Source organism: Heterodontus francisci, chromosome 24 (genome assembly GCF_036365525.1).
Source record: "Heterodontus francisci isolate sHetFra1 chromosome 24, sHetFra1.hap1, whole genome shotgun sequence".
Lineage (NCBI taxonomy): Eukaryota > Metazoa > Chordata > Chondrichthyes > Heterodontiformes > Heterodontidae > Heterodontus > Heterodontus francisci.
In genome coordinates, this window is record NC_090394.1 from 62,459,574 (window position 1) to 62,474,774 (window position 15,201).

General features: G+C 42.1%; 1 protein-coding gene across 1 annotated transcript in view; it reads left to right on the forward strand.

The window, feature by feature from the left end:
* Positions 1–327: 327 nt before the first annotated feature.
* Positions 328–15,201, forward strand: part of emp2 (epithelial membrane protein 2) — a 40,053-nt gene continuing 25,179 nt past the window's right edge. The window contains exon 1 of the mRNA XM_068056396.1: positions 328–521. The gene's annotated coding sequence lies outside the window, so the exon portion shown is untranslated. The remainder of the gene's footprint in view (positions 522–15,201) is intronic.

Below are 15,201 nucleotides of genomic sequence, written 5' to 3' on the forward strand. Positions count from 1 at the left end.
GTCATAACATTCAAGGCTATGGGCCAAGTGCTGGCAAATGGGATTAGGTAGACAGGTCAGTTGTGTTTAATGCATCGGTGCAGACTCGATGGGCCGAAGGGCCTCTTCTTCTTTGTATTATTCTGTGGTTTTGAAACTCTCTATTAAATGTCTCCTTAACCTTCTTTGATCTAAGGAGAACAATCCCAGTCTCTCCTATAAGTCAGGAGGGAAACAATTATTTTGCTGCTGACATGTTTTACTTGCTAAGTCTCAACATGGATTTCCATCTGAGGCTGTTTACAGGATGAGTCAAGCGATGGTGAGTTACTGCAGATAGGGGTGTGATGGTGACTGGAGTGTTTGGGAAAGCCTTGTGTGGCTGAAATTTCCAAGTGAAATGCACTCACCGCGCCCAGTTAACTGACATCACAGGGAGACGCCTCAGAAGCCAGACTTTCAAAAACACATCTGCCAAACCTACGATAAACAGCCCGAACTCGGACCCTCACGCTTGGACTTTTCTTCGCTTGATACATCGTGTGAGTAAACCGGAAACTTTGCACGTTAAACAATAACATTCGGAGTTCAGATGTTTCTGATAATTCTGAAACGTGGACAGAAAAGGATTTTTTCCCAGAAGGGGGAAAAGAAATGGAACAAATAGGTCGCGTTTAGTAAGGTTCGGTGTGATGCCACCAGCAGTTCAATATTTGCAATAATGAATGACTTTTTTCTTTCTTTGCAAATTTTAGTTCTAAAGCAGAAAGTTCTTTTTAGAGACACACACGTTTTATTACTTGTGAGTTTAATATTGCTGTCAGCTGTACTTTATTTACTGGTTGGCTTAAGAGGTGACTCGATGCGAGTTAGGGCTGCATGCATACAGTTTGGGGATGGATTTTTCTTTCAATTTAAAACTTGCGAGCTCTCAGCAACTATTTTCTTTCCAAGGGAAGCGGCGCTGGAAGTTTTCTTGTGTTTGTAGTTTAGCGGCCCCTGGAGGATCGGGTTCCCGAGTTCATGGACTGCTCAAGGCGCCAAACTTCTTCTAACTTCAATCTTTACATTTCAAACAGTCACCGAAGTATCGGGAGGGTTAAACCCCAATGGGATTATCTCGAGAAGTTTAGAAAAGTAATTTGCATCAGCAGATGCTATTTCAACCAGGGCCAGATTTTAAAGGGGTGTGGTTATTCAGTGTTTGTGCCAGAAAGTTCAGCTTCTAAACCGTTGGAAAGCTGGCTGGTTATGTGATTTAAATTCAAGTCAATCGCTGTTACTAACTTCTTAAAATAAAAATAAATGGCGCTGGAGTGTTTGCAGTTCAGTAAACCTGTGGCAGCTGCCAACAGGGCACTTGTGGAATTGAAGTTTCCTCACTGAGTTGTTTCTGGAATGGACCCAGCTTAAAAAGCGGCTGTGAAGCCCCTTTCAAGTCATGGCATGTTGAGAATAGGGGTGAAAGAATTAATATTTACTGTGTTGGCTTTCCATGTGTGACCGCTAACTTACTTCACCAGTTTATAGACTCAGCGTTACACTTCACTTCCACCAAAAGTCCATAACCAATTTCCTGAAATCCACCTCCTGAAAACTGCTCAAGAATACGCCGACCGGAATTTCTTTGCTGCTTCTCCCGAACGTCCACCTTAACTTCAGAATCCCCCGTTTGTGCACTTTCCCGGGGTCTCCCCCCCGAAGTTGCGGCGGACGATTTGGGAGAACTGCCGAAGAAGATTTCTTTTGCCGTTCCACATGAACCTCTGGCTACTCTCCTACCCAGACTGAACGTGCAAAGCAAATTTACAATCACTTCAATAATTTCTTTTGACTTCAAAGTCAGTGATTTTCTATCATGAGATCAGTGACATAACCTGAGTGTCTCATTTGCATATTTGTCTGAAATCCCAGGATCTTTGTTTTTAATAAACTTTTTTTCTAGGTTTGCACTATTTATATTGGAATGTTTCCAAGCAGAGCAGATTGAGGATTTTAGACAGTTGGAAACAGCCAAATAAAACTTGCAATGCACAATGAGCATGGATACCAAGAAAAGCGCCTGCTGCAGGGTCTATCCGTCAACAGAGGTCCTAGAGTACAGGAACTGAAGGGAGTGATGTTGGTCTTGGGTGTGAGTGTCAAGTGGGTGAATGAAGTCAACAGAAAAATAACTGGAGTGGGAGTGCAAAATGGGTATTTTGCATCAGCACCCGGGACCCATTTCACCCTCTGACAGTCTAGGCTGGAAAGTCAGGAATAAAGACAATGCTGGAAATACTCAGCAGGTCAGGCAGCATCTGTGGAGAGAGAAACTGTTAACGTTTCAGGTCTATGACCTTTCATAGCTGGAAAGTCAGGAGTGAAGCCCATGCAAGACCCTGGAGAGCGGGCACTGCAGCACTTCTTGTAGCTGATTGAAAACCCAGACCTTGTTTTTTTTTCCAACTTCATTTTACACAACGCGAGCTCAGATTCTAGACCACTATTGAAAACAGATATACTGAGTTTCAGCTGTCTCCATGTTTGCACATCAACCTCCTTTAAGTTTGAAAAATGGCTGTCGCAGGAACTGAAGCTTGATTCGCGTCTTCCTCTTGTCTGGTTGAAACTGTCGCGTTTCTTTTTGAATAAACCTTACCTATTTTCAAATATGGCATGCAGAATATTTATGATGAGCTTTGTGCTGATGGTAGAGTGAGATATCAGCAATAGAGAATGGAACATTTTTCCATTTGGACCTCTCAGAAAATACAGGGGGCATAACTGAGTGTAAATGCCAGCATGTGTGCGTCTTGGGCCTCCATTGTTGATCTGTCAGAAGTTTGCAGAGGCAGGGCGGGGCAGAGAGATGCATGATTGTATGGGGTGCATACCATAATGTTAAGTTGCTAGCCATGTTGGTGATTGCCAGGCCATCTCTTGAAAATAAGCAGGAGTTGCCCCTGGTGCACACTCCTTTTTTAAAGGGAATGTTTGGGCAAAAGCAAATGTAGTTCTCTCCTTAAGGCTTCAAACCCAGTTGGACCTCACTTCTGTCTTTTTTTCCCCCCCCAAGTAGCTTGGTGCACCTGGCCTCCACTGAGTGCCACAGTACAGGATCTCCGGCATTCTGGAATCCTCCCCCATCATGTTGTCTTAAGGGGAGGTTGGAGGTTTTGCTCTCAAAGCATAGCAGGAATTCCCAGGGCTCTGCCACTTGGTGTATCTGGGTCCTGGCAGAGTTTGCAGCTACCCTGGCAAACCCCTGCTGGAATTACAGTGGCAGTCTACCACTTTTCTGGGCCTTGATGTCAGTGACCAGTATCTCCAGGTGAGGCTAGGTATGGCTGGCTGAAGGTTAAACCTTCACTACCTCTACCCTACTTGTTTGCTTCAACCCGATCTCAGAATAGCACCCCATACAGCACCAGTGTAACATTTCCATTTGTTACACCAGTTATTATCTAACTTGGGTTTTCTCCGGGTGCTCCGGTTTCCTCCCACAAGCCAAAAGACTTGCAGGTTGATAGGTAAATTGGCCATTATAAATTGTCACTAGTATAGGTAGGTGGTAGGGAAATATAGGGACAGGTGGGGATGTTTGGTAGGAATATGGGATTAGTGTAGGATTAGTATAAATGGGTGGTTGATGTTCGGCACAGACTCGGTGGGCCGAAGGGCCTGTTTCAGTGCTGTATCTCTAATCTTAATCTAATCTATAATCTAATCTTTCACTTGAGTGAGATTAATATGACTGATTTTGTGCCAAATTCAATAGCATGTGTTTGTGGCCCTGCACCCGACTGCCTAAACCTATTTCATCTATAACCAGTAGAGGACAGTGGTGAGCCTGATGGATTTGGAGTTGTTTTTCGCCCACTTAATGAAAATCCTGGTCTTTTATGGACTGACTGGTACAGAAGGAAAACTTTCATCTAGTTTCAAATTTCCAGGCTGAAATAACCTCTGTTTCACTTACTTCCCAGCTGTGTAGTAAAACTCAAACACATCAAAACAGGCCAAATCTATGAAGTTTGATTTAAACAATCCCTCTCTGTAGAGTGTAAGGGGCTGAATGAGTACGGTTTGGGCTGTTCTCATCCAGTTCATTGTGGGTGTGACTGAAAATACAAAACAACCTCATAATGTAGCACTAACTGGTACTGACTGAACAGCTTTACTGTGCACATAGCCCATGCTCTGAGTTGTAAATGCAGAATACTGACCTGGGGTACAAAAGATGGATGTGCATTTTGTTCATTAATGTTATTCCTCACATTGAGAAATTTCCCACTCTCTGCCACTTTAAAACTATTGAAATGTCACTTTTTTTGGTTCTTGCAATTAATAGTCAGGCATTAGCAGCTAAGAACAAAGCCTAATTTTTCACTCTGAAAATCCAGGTGGTAATGCATTCAGTTTGAACTGTAGCTTTTTAAGTGTGGTCTTTTGTGATGGAAACCACACCTGCCAACTAGAAACATATTAATTTCGTCATATGGAATACTACTTGAACTTTTTACTGGTCATTGAACATAACTTGTTTAAAAGGACCACAGAGCTGAACAGCTAAAACATGGCTGCACATTTGCATTCTGAGAGCTGCACAGAGAGACAATGGGAGTGCTCTCTTATTCAATTGGCAAGATGGGTTTCATCAATAGTGGTGATCAAAGGACATTGAAAGCGATTGAACTTGTAAGAGACAGCATTCCACCCACCCACCCCCCTCCCCAATGAGTCTGTCTAGTAAGCTTTGAAGAATCAACAGCCCTCGCTTACGATGCTGTTTCAAACAAAGAGGTGGTCACATGACTAACCTGCTGGCCAAACTGGGAAGTGATTGAATTGAGCCTCGCAGAAAGGTTTGGGGCAGACTGCAATTTGAAAACCAAAAAGAAGGAAGGTACATCTCTCTCTGTCTCTCTCTCTCAAGCAAAATCCCAGGGACCCAAGGAATAGAGGCCTGCTACCCGACCTGGACCCGACGACATGTGTCGGGTTCGAGTTGGGCCCATCTTCTGAGGCCGGCTTTCGGGGTTGGGTCGGGCCGAGTCCTGATTGAGTAGGGTCGGGCCAGACACACACGGTAAGTGCTCTGCTGGTAAGTATTAAAAATAAAAAAACTTACCTGAGCTGGGAGTCCGGGACGCAACTGAGTCTGCGCAGTGAGCGAGTGATGTCACTATGATGTCTCGCGCATGCGCTGCAATTTCTTGCAGGTTCGATATCAGGAAGGTAAGTAAAGGGATGGTCGGGTTGGGCCGAGTAGTGACGGGTTCGGGCCAAATCGGAGGGACTTGCAGGTCGGGCTCGGGTCCGCTGTGGTTCAGTTGGGTTCTTTTTCCCGACCTAAAGCAGGCCTCTACCACGGAAGCAGCTTCAGCCTCGACAGAGGACCTCTTCAGCTTTCTGGTACTAGGGAAACAAGTTTGAAAGTGTACACTGGGCCCCAACAAGAACTGCAAGACTTCAATTATAATCAAGGACTTTACAGCAAAACTAAAGACAGCAACTGAATTCCATTTCCTACTCCAGCCCCCCCACCCTTATTCTTTCGCCTCCTCTGTATCTGTGTGTGTGTTTATCTCTTATACATGGTTGCGTCACGTATTTTAGTAATTTTAACTAATGGTAAGGCTAATAAACTTGCATCTTGTTTAAACCCAAGAAAACCTGTCTGGTTGGCTCATTTACAATTACAATTAGAGTGCAGTGAGCAAGGATTCACTGAGGTTAAGCTATAAACACTGTTTTAAAAGTTAAACCCTGTTAGAGTCAAACCAGGAAAGGGGTCAGAGGGGAGCCTGAGACCCCTTCCTCACCTGCTTGTAACACTATTTAGTTTAATATTTAACAAATATACCAGATATAGTAGTGGGCACTGTTTCTGTCACTACTAGCTCCCTGGGCCTACCATTGCTGCTGTTGATTTTTGGAGGCAAGTTCCAAACTCAGCAAGGCACCATTACCCGACAACTGCTACAGCCAAAACAAAATGTAAACAAAAATCTTAAAGCCCTTAGCCTCACCTCTGCCTCAGTTGTGCTGTGTGGTGGGGCAGTGGCTTGTGTAGTTAGTGCATCCCATTTCAGCTGCTGCATTGTATCAAAAGTTTGCACTGAAGAATGCATTCAGAGGCTGTATTGTAATATATATTAGATCAGGTGCATTGTTAGTAGAGACAATTGAGAAAAGCCTGTTCAATACAAGATTCATATCTCAGCAAAATTGATTTTAAACTGTATTTATAATATGTCTGAAGTGCACGTATAGAGAGGTCTTGATTTAATGCGAGGGATCTGGTTTCAGTAGCAATTTAATGCAAAACACATGATATGGAAAATTTTTAGTCTAGCACATTGTGTCCGATGCATGCAAATTGATCTTCATCTTTCTCATTTGTTCCCCTCCTTTTGGTCCAACTGCCTTTCTTTCTATCTATTCTCCCATTGCTCAGTATTTTATGCCCTTTGTTCTCCTATTTCTTTCTCTTATTTCTCTATCTTCCTCTTCTTCCTTCTCTACTGTGCATTGTTGTTTGTTCCTGCCGTGGTTCGGTGCCTTTTCAAAACACCCACCCTTGACATTGTTCATCTTTTATTTGGGAAATGGAAAATTCTCATCTGACGAATAAAAACATCTCGAAACAAATCTCTCGCCATTTATTGTAGCTATAGAACACAGTACATGCATACATACATAGCTGCTAATTGAATCCAACCCCAGTTTTGTGAATACTGGTTCTGTATCACTTGAGTGATAATCCGTTGTAAAGTGCTTTGGGATGTCTAGAAGAGGCACATACCTACAAGTTTCCCTTTTATTTCAGGTACATGTAAATAAGACCCAGATGGATTCTGAGTGTTACACATACTTCAAGTAGAATCTCAATCACAAGGCAATGACGTTTACAGAACAAAGAGCTGCAAACACTCAGTGTGTTGGTTAGAATCGGTGGAGGGAACAGACAAAAAGAAAGATGTGCATTTATACAGTGGCAGCCAATTTCTGCACCACAATCTCCCAGAAATAGCAGTGTGATAAATGACAGATAATTGTTATTTTTCAAGTGTGGATCCTTCATCAGGACTGTTAGCTATGGCAATTCCTGGAAGAGATGATTAGTAACTAGTAAAATATTATAGGAAGCATATGGTGCCCTTTTGTTAATTTACTCCCGTTTCTTTAGGCGATGTGCACTCAGAGCTCTGGTGCTGATCTGTAACTGACTGCTAGAAAATGAGAATGGAGTGGGTTAACACAGTTCTTCAATTGAATTTTTCCTCATTTGTTGTAGGTGCCAACTTACAACCTGCTACTCCATGTTTAATATGTTTTACATAGAATATATAGCATAGAAACTGGCCATTTGGGCCAACAGATTTATGCTCCACTCATACCATCTCCCATTTATTTACTTAATTTTGTCATTTCAACATTATCCTTCATTTCTCTGATCTAGTTTTCCTTGGAATGCATCTATGCTATTTGCCTCAGCTACTCCAGGTGGCAGTGAGTTCCACATTCTCTCATTCCACATTACTATCTCTCTGTACTAAATCCCACTGAGAGTAAGTTTGTGATATCCGTAGTTACTATAAAGTCTAGAAACACAGGGGTTTCCTCACTCTCCAACTCTTTTAGCTGGCAACTATTTGCAATGTGCATTACGTTTTTTTTGTACTGCACATTTTTTTTTATTTCCAAAATATACTTTATTCATAAAAATCTGTAAAAATTACATTGCCAAACAGTTTCCAAAAAGCACCAAAATTACAAACATTGCAAGGGAGATCAGTTTCCTTCAATACTGTCATGAGTTTCTTCCCAACCCTTTCGTTTCACAATTGTCATGTCAATTACAGTTTTACATTTACAGCAATTGAGAATATTAACGATACAGTTCGAGGGGTTTCCCATGGATCCAGCCCCTCAGTCCAGCTTGGTGGGGGAACCTTACACTGTGGTCTTTCCCCATTGAGCCTTTGCTGCGGCTGCCCCAAGCTTATTGCGTCCCTCAGCACGTAGTCCTGGACCTTGGAATGTGCCAGTCTGCAACATTCGGTGGTGGACAACTCTTTGCACTGGAAGACCAGCAAGTTTTGTACTGCACATGCGTCAGTTTTGTATTCATTCACGAAATGTGGGTGTCGTTGGCAACACCAGCATTTATTGCCCATCACTAATTGTCCTTAAGGTGGTGGTGGTCCGTCCTTTTGAACTGCTGCAGCCTATTGTAGCGGTTTTGATACAAATGAGTGGCTGGCTTGCTAGGTCATTTCAGATGGCAGTCTCATGTTATGTTGCTGTGGGTCTGGAGTCACATAGGCCAGTCCAGGTAAGGACTGCAGATTTGCTTCCCTAAAAGGACAGTAATGACAATCTAGTAGTTTTATGGTCACTATTATGGATGCTAGCTTTTTGTTGTAGATTTATTTAACTAACTGTATTTAAATTCCCCAGCTGTCGTGGTGGGATTTGAATTGATAATTCTGGATGATTATTCCACTAACATAACCATTATTCCTCTAGTATGCAAGGTGATCACAGTTAAGTGATACCACAAAGTGCAAATGTCTGGAGTCAGTGGAAGAATGGGATGATAGAGGGTTGGGTAGGAGATCTGATTGTTATTTCATTTGAGCACAGGCTGAATAACTGAAGCAAGTACCTGAATAGTAAAATAACCCTGTTTTTTTTTTAAAGTACAATATGGTGGAGCAACCCTTCAGAAGGAGTAAGTACTTTTTTGGCAAACTGGACTCATGAAGCTGTGGGACGAACTTTAGAGTGGTGCTGAATGTGGGGGAGGTGAAAATAGTCCAGAATAATCTGTAATTTGTGCCTGGCGCGGGTACTATTTATGCCCTTCAGCTCAGAGGTTTAGAGATATCAGCATGTAAAAATACTCTTTTAAAATCAGTTTTACCTTTTTTAACAGGGTTTCATTGAGAAAGGCACAATGTTTTGCAGTCTATTTTCCCCTAGCAGAAGGAACAATAGCAGAAACATATTGATTGTGCAACTTTATATAGTTAAGGCTAAATATGAATGTCAGGAGTGGGTTTACCACAGTTACAATTGGTGGATTGTTTTGAGGTTAATATTTATACCTTTTGGCACCAAATTTATTTAAACTGGGAGGGCTACTCCTGTGGAAAATAGTTAACTAGCACAATCTATAGGGATTTAAAAAAAAACTGAGCTGTCCAGTGGTTTTATTAGACTGCTGGACTTCTGAGTCCAAATTCCACTCATTTTCACCCTGGAGAGATGAGTTTGTTGTCTTGGCTCAGCCCTCCTTAAGGGGGAAAGCGACAGCTGTGGTCACCAATGTGTCTCTTGGTGCAGCATTCCAGCAAATTTGCTGGCAGTTTGAAGAAGAACTGGGATTAATAATCCATGTCTATGGCTGGAACATTCAGAATTGCTGACTGAGCAGTATGCTATGGATGCCTTTTGGGAAAGAGACGGAAACAGTGGAAAAGCATGATTTTATAATTTGCTTAGTAGGAATTGTTTTCAAAACTCTGCAAGGCTTGGTGCATTTAATTACATATTTTATGCAAGCTCCCTCTTCCCCTAGGTGGGTCATCTACAGTATATTTACTATTTGTAACTTTCCCAACATTGTGATCAAATGATGCTGAAGTGCTGTTTATTCTGAAAGTTCAAAATGAGTTGCTATCAATCAGTGCAGTAGGCTTCTGTAATTGGCAGCATTTAGTACATTTGTTTAGTTTGTCTTTAGGCTCCATCCAGCAAAAACACCATTTGCTGACTGGCTGAAGTGGTGCGAGCTCCTGGCCATTAAGGAAACAAAAATTCTGAATTAGATGTTGGTAAGTGTGAACAAATGAGACTTCAGTGGAAAAGGACATTGGGCAGGGTGTTAACAGAAGCTGCTGATTTGCTATTGCCCATTTTGTGCCAACACTGTAGTCTAATTTTGACCCCCATGTGAATCCATGAAATGATACTGGGCAGCCTCAATGCAGTTCTTGGTGAACATGAGTTACATAGCTTGAGATGTGGGCTAAGACACATTGTAGCAAGGTTAAGGGACATTTATTCTGCGTCTGGCTGTTATTTGTGACTTGAGCTTGCTTAATGCTGACCCAGGCTGCCAGAAATGGAAATTTTCATTTCCCAGTACTGATATGTCTCTCCTGACACAACTCAAAAGCTGCTGCACAAATCCTCGCCTATCCTTTTGTGGATGTCACCCTTTTCATAACGTGTAGATTTGCAAGTGTTGTAATGTAGCTAAGACAAATTTGTAAATCATGTGCCTATTAGGATATTGCTATTTTTGTGCTCGAGTTATTTATATTGTGTTTTTGGTTGCCCTGTCACTCGTTGGCAGACATGTGAATGTAGAGTTGCTATTTAATTGAACAACCCTGTCGTGAAGCTACTGTCATGAGGAAATATGTGATCGTGTTTGACTACCCTAAATTGGGTGGGGTTGCACAATCTTTGTGTTGCTGTGACAACCCAAATAGTTTGTAAAAAGGATGATGTATATCTCGAGAGATATACAATCAATGTCATGATGTTTTATAGATCATCCGGAAGGTCAGCTCTTGGGAGGGTGCTACATTCACGGACTCCCAGGCCTCCTGTACTTTCTGCGGCCTGGACGAGTCCGTGTTCCACGTTTACACGGAGTGTGCGAGGTTGCAGCCCCTCTTTGAGTATCTGAAGGGGCTGCTCCTCAAATTCTGGCTGCACTTCAGTCCCACGCTCCTGATCTTTGGGCACCCGGTGTGGAGGGGCTTGGGCCAGGAGGAGGATCTCCTCGTCGGTCTGCTCCTGGGCCTGGCCAAGGTGGCAATTCACAGGTCCAGGTTGCGGGCCGTCGGGGGTTCCGTCCTCCCCGACTGCCTGCCCCTCTTCCGTGGTTACGTTCGCGCCCGGGTGTCCCTGGAGAAGGAGCATGCAGTGTCCGCTGGTACGCTTGAGGCCTTCCGCGACCGGTGGGCACCGCAGGGACTGGAGTGCATTGTTGACGTCGAGAATGGCATTTTAATTTGAGTTTTTGTTTATTTCTGTTTTTAATAAAGTTATTTTAAAAATATAAGTGTGTACATAAAGGGGGCCTGAGGAATAAAGGCCCCCTCGATATAAAATATATAAAAGGGGCCTGGGGTATAAAGGCCACAAAAAAAAAACAGGGGTTAGATACAGAGTGAAGCTCCCTAAAAAAAAACGGGGGTTAGATACAGAGTAAAGCTCCCAAAAAAAAAAAAAAAAATGGCAGTGGTACACAGGGACTAACTGTAACCTGATCCTGTACTGTATGGGAACAATGGTCAACAGTTGAGACAACATGGTGAGGCTTTGCACTGAACAACTAATGTGGCACCATGCACTGGTGGGAGAGGAGCTCAACCTTGTAATCTTGACTACTTGTGTGTATGAGAGCTCTCATTTGGATCATGCTGTCTAAGGGAGGCATTTCTACTGAGGTGAAAATTGAAGGGCAAATAAGCCCTTAGTTTCTGGTTCGCCTCATAATTAATAAAAAGCTACAACAGTAGAGGTCTTAACCTGTTAGTCTTTGTTTCTGTGTGGGGGAATCATAAAATGCCATTGAAAAGTAACATACAATGCACCTCCCACCTCCCCGCCCCAAGGCATTTATAAATTTCAGTGGTTTCTCTGTAACTACTGTTGCGTAACAGTGGAATGGAAATTCAGTACAATGGAAAACTTTTATACATTTACATTGTAGATAAAATTTACAAGAGACCAGCTTCACTGTACTTGGAAGTGGCTGAACTTTGCAGTCTGACAAAATGGAGACGACAGAAAGTTGCAGTTAACAGTCTGTGTTCAGGCAAACATACTGCTGCTTGTGATTCCAAGACATTCCTGAACTGCAGTCGAACTTAAACTTACTGAACTCACTGTTACTTCAGATTGAGCCTGACTGCAATGGTTTTCAAAACAGACATTGCAATCCTGAAATCAACTTGTTTTCTGTAGCTGAGCTTAAATGAAGCCTTTCATGAGTTGTAGTTCTGTGGGAATCTCTGTGTCGAGGTCAGGCATTTCATGACGAAGGGCACTGGTTTAAACAATGAATGTTACTATCTGTATTTTCATTACATGGGGTAATTTCACAATGAAAGGAATATCATTAATTTAGTTGATGCAATTGAACTGGGGCACTGGAAATTCTCATGTTTGTTATAGGTAGATGCTATTACATTTTATATTTAGATACACCAGTTTTTGTTTTGGATGATTCTCATTGGTCTCCACTATGCACCTCATGAAGCTGAAAATCTCTATGTACTGCCACCACAACAATGCAATCACACCAATAGCAGAACCGATTCTTGGACCTATTTTTTAAATACAGTCACAGGATCTGGGTGTTGCTGGCCAGCGTTTATTGCCTATCTCTAATTGGTCTTAAGGTGGTGAACTGCTGCAATGCAATGTAGATGGTACACACTGCAGACATGGTGTGCCACTGCTGGAGGAAATGGATGGGGTGTTGATAAAGTGGGTTGCTTTGTCCTGGATAGTATATAGCCTCTTGAGTGTTTGGAGCTGCAGCCATCCAGGCAAATAGAGGAGTATTCCATCGCACTGCTCACTTGTGCCTTTGCGAATGGTGGAAAGGCTTTGTGGAGATAGGTGAGTCACATGCCACAGACTGTCCAGCCTCTGATGTGCTTTTGCAGCCACAGTATTTGTTCAATTACGTTTTTTGTCAATGGTAACCCCCAGGGTGTTGCTGAGGGATTCAATGATGGTAATACAACTGAATGAAAGGGGAGGTGTTTAGACTATTTCTTGTTGATGATCATTGCCCTGGCACTTGTGTAGTGTGAATGTTACTTGCCACTTATCAGCCCAAGCCTAGATGTTTTCCAGTCTTGCTGCATGTGAGCAAGGGCTGCTTCATTATCTACACCATGGGTTATTTTGCAAATATAAATACATTGAGATTTTAAATAATTTTCCAATATAGATTTCCGTATTCCCATAATAGCTAATAAAATGGAATGTAAGGCTTTCCAGGACATACAACTCTGGTATTTCAACATGGAAGTTTGGCATTTGCTACCAGGTAGTGAAGAAATTCAGAAGGCAAGAGACATTTAGTCCTTGCACAAATCTCATGACTGCAATGAAGCATGAGGGTAGGCTGACGACTCCATCTCCCTAGACTGTGGAAAGGCGGTAGGGGAAAAGGGATCAAAAGTAAAGACGTATAGCATGAAGAAAATATAATTTTAAACAGGTATTTTATTGCACAGGAGCGGTGCTGTCATTCACTCGTGCCTGCTGTACCTAATACTTTTCACACTCCAAGAACTGTTGTCTACTGCTTTCTTTGGCATTTTCTATAAAATAGGTCGAGGGAAAATTTGAAAACATCACATGGCGTTAGATTAGAATCTACTGCTGAAGACTGTGTGCATTCTGGGGTGACTGGTGCTGTTTGTTCAAATTGATGTACAGTAACAAACTTGTGACCCTATTAATTATTGGCATTGCAGAATGATGGTCACACATGCATTACAAATGCTACAGTCTTTTATAGAAGAGAGCAGGGGTGGGAGGAGATTTTTATAGGGACGGAATGTATGAGCCTGGGAATTGCTATGAGAAATATTATCTGATCAAATTTTTTCTCCTCAGCTATATTATTGGCTGGAGTTGAGCCATTTGTTTTAAATGGAATGGCGAATCTTGCTTTAGTGGGAGAGAAGAATTTATAACCTATTAAACATCCTCACAGTAATATCCCTTGTGGGAATTTCCAGCCTATTCAAGATTTTGAGAACTGTTGCTTTTGTCTTCAGTATCAGTGGCATCAGAAACATAATTACTGTTTGGTACAAAGTATTACATGATTTAATGCTGTGCTGCTGAAGAGGGAGCGGAGACCTGAAAAGGCAGCAAATTGGGATATGGAAATGATTGCCACCTAAATTTTTTGAAAAAAAGCCTTCCGAACATGTCCACAGCATGACTTCTGTATTCCAGTTGTGTGGTTAATGGGTTCGCAGAGAGGAAACCAGCTGTTTCCACACAAGGAAGAGTGGATATGTTTTCAAAATTATTTTTGTGCTTTTTCTAGTATCATTAGATTAGTGGAGGACCAAGACCCAGTCAACTGTTTGTGCTGTTAGCTTGGATGGCGAAAACATCTTAAAAGGGAAGTCAAACACCCACCCACCTGAAAGAAAATAAAAAACATTAATCTCCTGAAGGTTGTAGGTATGCAATTTCACAAACTTTAAATCAACCACTTAAATAGGATGTAGTTAGGAAAGGACGTGCATTCAGGACACTTGGGAGTATCATAAGATTATGGATTGGAACACAATTGGATTTAATATGAAATGATATGGCCCCACCCAGCATTAAACTCTAATAGGTGGCATGTGGCACAAGTATGCTGGAGGCCAATTCAAATTAGCTTTTGCAAAAAATATTGGTGAATCAACCGATCACAAATTAAGTCATTATTTTATGCTTGTGTCTTTCAAAAGAGAACTGCAACTCCTGAGTTCAAAGCATATGACTTTTCAATTTGTATTTCAAATCTCCTTGCATGCAGGGATTTTGAAGAATTGTAAACCACAATGTCTGTGGCTCAGTGCATGTAACGAATGCATAGTTGCTGAAGAGCATCGCATTTAGGGTTAAACCATTGTCTCTATCTAGGAAACCACTAGCCTTTACATTACTTTGCTGAAGCTTAATATAGTTGCTATCTTTTGCCAAGTCACTAATCAGGCAGGATGGAGGGGCAGGGCAGGAGAAGCTATGGGATCCTGACTTGAATACTGATTAAGTTTTTGCCATTAATTTTATAAACTTTCACACTCTTGCCTCCACATCACGAGATTTTTTTTTTTCCAAAATATACTTTATTCATAAAAATCTGTAAAAATTACATTGCCAAACAGTTTCCAAACAGCACCAAAAAATACAAACATTGCAAGGGAGATCAGTTTCCTTCAATACTGTCATGAGTTTCTTCCCAACCCTTCCGTTTCACAATTGTCATGTCAATTACAGTTTTACATTTCCAGCAATTGAGAATATTAACAATACAGTTCGAGGGGTTTCCCATTGATCCAGCCCCTCAGTCCAGCTTGGTGGGGGAATCTTACACTGTGGTCTTTCCCCATTGAGCCTTTGCTGCGGCTGCCCCAAGCTTTAGTGCGTCCCTCAGCACGTAGTCCTGGACCTTGGAATGTGCCA